A 5,812-nucleotide genomic window follows, 5' to 3' on the forward strand; every position below is an offset into this window, starting at 1 on the left:
AAAAAATATTGGACTTGCTAAGAAGAGAGATTGATTGTACTATCTGGAAGAGCTGAACAAATCCACTATTATCAATAACGACTATTCTATGTTATCCTTATTTAATAAAAAATATACTATTTGACTTCATTTTAGATTAGGACATTCATTTTTTGATGTCTTAAAAAATATGTACCCAAAACTTTTTTAAAAGTTGGAAAATGAATATCTTTATTGTGAAACTTGTGACTTAGTCAAGCATAAACGAGTTTCTTTTCCAAATAAAATTGAGAGATGTCATACCCCTTTCTACCTTATTCATAGTGATATTTGGGGACCTTAAAAATTTTGTAACATCTCAGGGGCCCGATAGTTTGTATCATTCATTGATGACTGTACTCGAGTCTTTTGGATCTTTCTCCTAAAAAATAAATCTGCTGTGAGCACTATCCTTCCCATTTTTCAGACCATGATCCATAATTAATTCGGGGTAAAAATAAAAAAAAAAATCCATTATAACAATGCCAATGATTATTTTGATCAAGCTCTATCCTCTTACTTTCAAAAGGAAGGTATCATTCATGAGTCTTCCCACATTTATAACCCACAACAAAATAGAGTTGCATACAAAAAAATGACCATCTTCTAGCCTCTACCCGTGCACTTCTATTCCACATTTCCACCACAATGTACCCAAATCCTACTGGGGGAAGCCCTTCTGACCACCACATATCTCATAAACCGACTACCTTCAATAACCTTGGGGCTAAAAACACAAATGGATATTCAATCATCTTTTTACTCTGAATTTCAAACCTATAATACCCTCACACCCATAATCTTTGGGTGCACTGCCTATGTTCACATTCACAGTCAAAATAGAGGAAAATTAGATCCAAGAGCACTCAAATGTATTTTTGTTGGATATTAATCCAACAAAAAAGTTATATAAGTGTTATCATCCCTCTACCAAGAAAACTCTTCTATCTGTTAACGTTGCTTTTGATGAACAAAAAATTTATTTCACCAAATCTCATCTTCAGGGGGAGATTGAAACTGAAGAAGATGAGGAAAGTGAGCTTGCCCCTCTTGACATTTCAGCTCCACCTTAAACCAATCCACCTAAACCCGAAATCAAAGCTAGGGAAGCTAAGGCCAAATCTATTATGGATAATATGAGGTTTGGGAAAGTGTATTCAAGACGTACAAATCCAAATTATGCCCCAGAGTAGATCAAAGGATTTGAACCGTCTCCTAAAATTGAGATAAATACAAGTTCACCAAAAAATCTCCCTTGTACCCCTTAACCAACTTTGTATTTTTTCATAACTTCTCACCTTCACACAAAACTTTTTGGTTACACTAAATAATATTCATATTCCTAATGATATTTATAAAGCCTTATCTAATAAATTAAAATTAGAAGAAAAAGTCATAAAAGATGAAGTGCTTGCCCTAAAAAAGACAATATTTGGGAGATTATCGACCTACCAGTTGGGAAAAAATCAGTCGGTTGCAAATGGGTGTTCTCTGTGAAATACATAGTTAATGGTACACTGGAAAGGTATAAGCAGGGGCAGAGCTAGGATTTTGTCCATGTGGGGGCACAAATCATTAAAATAATTAAAAAACCCTCAACTATATATTCTTACTAAATTGAATGAAAATAATATTAACAAATTGATTATAATAACAATTTATTTGTTTTTCAGATACGCAAAGTCTAAAAGAAAGAAATAGCAACATGCATGTGACTGAATACAACTATATAAGGATAAGTATATTAAGTCAGTTAGAATTAAAGAACAAGCCTTTTTTCAACATTTACTTCAGGTACATTGTCGCCAAATATAATCTAGTAACCTTCTAAATATTCTTAAGATCCGAATAAAAAAAAGTCGAGTTTTTGGTTAGAACCGATTTGAACTCAACTTCTAGAAATAGATCGACAGGAAAACAATCTTTTATTAAATTTGATTCAGATGAACTTAAATTAAAATATCTTCAAATTAAACATAATTGCAATTTCAGATACAATTAAAATTTTTATCAAGTTGATCAATTATTTCTAAAATTTAGCTGACATCTTATTTCATGATTTAGGGCTAGGCTCTACATAAAAATTTCGAGAAACAACAAAACTGGCATCTTGTTTCATGATTTTTGGCTAGGCTCTACATAAAAATTTAGGGAAACAGCATAAAGATCTACATAAGAAGATCAATATATAACTCCCGTGTAAGGCAGGATTGAAAAATGAATGTTCTCTACCCATGGGAAAATCAGAGGAAATACCTAAGACATATAGAATTCACAAGGAAAAAAAAGAGGATGAATTCAATATTTAACTTGCATCTTGCTTCATGATTTCTACATAGGTTCTACATAAAAACTTCAAGAGACATGCTAAATTTATCCATGAGAGAATCAATATAAAACTCCCTGTAAGTCAAGAACAAATAAAAAAAAAAAGTTTCATAGTCCCATAAAAAAATTAGAAGGAAAATGCCTACAGCTAAGCAGATTTAATAAAGAACAGAAAAATTCAACCTTAATTAACGCTTCTCCAAAAGGAATTTACTCAACGAGCACATAAATTCAAGTTTTCATTTTGATGGAATATCTGTTTACGATTATAGAGAATTACGGAGAAGGGCCAGATGGAAGGAGGAACAATAGATGAGAGCAGGCACCTAGTTATGAAGGAAGCTTTGAAACTTTTGATCCCGCAAGAGCTTCTCCTTGTCTTCGACTTCACAGTTCTTTTGGTTTCGTTTGAAGGCTGAAAGACGTAGGAGTACATGTCCAGCGTAGGGTTACCAATTCCAGAATTTAAAAATGTAGAGGTCTTCTCTCATCCGAATGGTCGAGTTCCGCGCGCACGCTGGGAGTCGGAGGGTTGCAACGGGATAGGTAGGTAGATAGGAGAACAGGCGAACAACTATTAGGATGGAAAGTAATTTTTTTTATTTAACCAGTACTTAATGCATCATAAATAATATTAATTACTTGCTATTTTCAAAGTCAGTGGGGGACCGTACCCCCAGGGCCCCCATACTGCATCAGCCCCTGGGTATAAGGCAAGTCTGGTGGAGAAAGGGTACACTCAGACGTATGAGATTGACTACCAGGAAACTTTTGCACTTGTGGTCAAGATGAACACTATGAGGATCCTGCTCTCACTAGCAGCTAATTATATTTGGCATCTAGAACAATTGGATGTCAAAAATGCATTCATACACGGGGACTTGGAGGAAGAAATCTTTATTGAGATTCCACCAGGATTCAGCAATCTAGGGGTAACAAAGTGTGTAGGTTAAAAAAAGGCTCTATATGAGCTAAAACAACCACTTAGAGCTTGGTTTGGAATATTCTCAAAAGTCATGCTACTTAATTTTTATCGGTAGAGCCAAGGAGACCATTCATTATTCTTCAAGCACTCAGACTCAGAGTAAGTCACAATTTTATTAGTTTATGTGGATGATATCATCTTGACCGAGAATGATGAAAATGAGAAAGTAATTCTAAAGAAATGACTTGCAAAGAAACTTGAAATCAAAGATCTTGGTAGAGTAAAATATTTTCTTGGAATTGAAGTGGCCAATTCCAACGAATGAATCTTCATTTCACTACAAAATAACATTAATGATATTCTTAAAGAAATAGATAAACTAGCTTGTAAAATGACACCAACACTAGTAGAATCAAATCTCAAATTGGGGGAAGCTAAAGATCCAAATGTAGATAAAGGAGCTTACCAGTGACTTGTGGGGAAATTGATTTACCTTTTCCACACCATATCAGCTATAACATTTGGTGTAAGCATCGTCAACAAGTTCATGCAAAATTTAAAGAAGAATCACATACATGCTGTATACATAATGCTGCACTTTCTTAAGGGAAACCTAGGTAAAGGGATTCTATTCAGAAGAGATTGTGGAATAACCTCATAAATGCATATTACGCAGGATCACCAGTAGATAGATGATCTACCTCAGAATAATGCTTATTCCTTGGAGGAAACCTTATTACATGGAGAAGCAAGAAATAGAATGTGGTGGCAAGATCTAGTGCGGAAGCAGAATGTAGAGCTATGACCTTAGCAATATGCGAGCTACTATGGATCTAGATAATTTTAGAAGACCTAAGGATTCAATTGGAAGGACCCATGAATCTACACTGTGACAACAAATCAATAATCAACATAGCTCACAATCCTGTTCAACATTACAGGACCAAGCATATAGAAGTGGACAGACATTTCATAAAGGAGAAATTAGACAGTGGTTTTATATGTATCGATCATGTCTCATCAAAAGGCCAGTTTGCAGATATTCTTTCCAAGGGACTTGATAACTCTACATTTTTTGGACTGATTACCAAGCTCAGAATGATGGATCTATATTTCCCAGCTTGAGGAGTGTTAAATCCCAGTCGTCCCTTGACATTTTGATTCCACAGCTAGGATGAGAATTCGTGGGAAGCTCACGTATTAAATCCTAGCCATCACTTAGCATTTTGATCCCACGGCTAATATGGGAATTTGTGGGATGCTCACCTGGATCACGCTGATTTCCTTCCATATTTAGATAGTTGATTTAGGAAGGATTATATTAGAACAATTATGCATTATTCTGCAATTATTTATTTCTTAATTTCTTTATTAAAATATCTTGTATGGATTTATAAATATGGACAAATTTGTGCAATAAAATTAACTTTTTTTCCCTCTACAATTCTCTGAATTTAACAAATATTTCTCAAAATCAATTGAGATTAATTTCTATTATTATTGTTGCGTCCAGGAGTCTTCGCGGCGGTAGATAAATTTAAAGTTTAACGTCTTAGGGTTGTACGAAAATTCTGCACGCAATCAGATAAGAAAGTGTGTAGCATTCATAGGAGACACAAATATTTTTACGTGGAAAACCCCTGAAAAAGGGAAAAAACCACGGGCCTAGCCCAGTTCGAATGAATCCACTAGTATAACCGTTGATTACAAATGAGACCCTTCCTTGGGAGAAGGCCTTAGCTTGATGTACATTTTATAGAGTACATTACATGTTGGGAATACAAAGAGTCATTGTTGACGCATTCGCTTTGTTGGAAGGACTGTAGTCGGTGGGCGACATAAGTCAGGAGGACCATAGTCAGCTGGCGACGGAGGTTGGAAGGACTGTAGTCGGCGGGCGACGTAAGTCAGGAGGATCATAGTCGGTGGGCGACGGAGGTCGGAAAGACTGTAGTCGGCGGGCGATGTTGGAAGGACTGTAGTCGGTGGGCGACATAAGTCAGGAGAACCGTAGTCAGCTGGCGACGGAGGTCAGAAGGACTGTAGTCGGCGGGCGATGTAAGTCAGGAGGACCATAGTCGGTGGGCGACGGAGGTCGGAAAGACTGTAGTCGGTGGGCAACGTAAGTCAGGAGAACCGTAGTCGGCTGGCGACGGAGGTTGAAAGGACTATGTCTGACGATGAAGGTCAGAAGGATGACGTCAGGTAGAAGTCCAACAATGGAAAGAAATCCATCTTCGGATAAACGTCTAGTGAAAGTCCGATAACCAGTAGAAGTCCGGTGTCAGGTAGAAACTTGGCGAAGAGTGAAGGCCCGACGTCGGGTAGAAGTCCGTCGTCTGTTGGTGGCCGAGAAGAACTCCGACATCACTTGGGTGGAGTTTCGGCATAAGGAGGGAACTTTGTCGTTAATTGGACAGAATTTCAGTATCCCGTGGAAGTTGGGCAGAATTCTGGCGTCATTTGGAGTTCGGGCGGAACTCCGGCGGTGGTCGAGGAGGAGTCTCTTCCCTCCTATTCTTCTCTTCTTCTTCTCCTCCT

The sequence above is a fragment of the Dendrobium catenatum genome, unplaced genomic scaffold, assembly GCF_001605985.2.
Source record: "Dendrobium catenatum unplaced genomic scaffold, ASM160598v2 fragScaff_scaffold_334, whole genome shotgun sequence".
Classification (NCBI taxonomy): Eukaryota; Viridiplantae; Streptophyta; class Magnoliopsida; order Asparagales; family Orchidaceae; genus Dendrobium; species Dendrobium catenatum.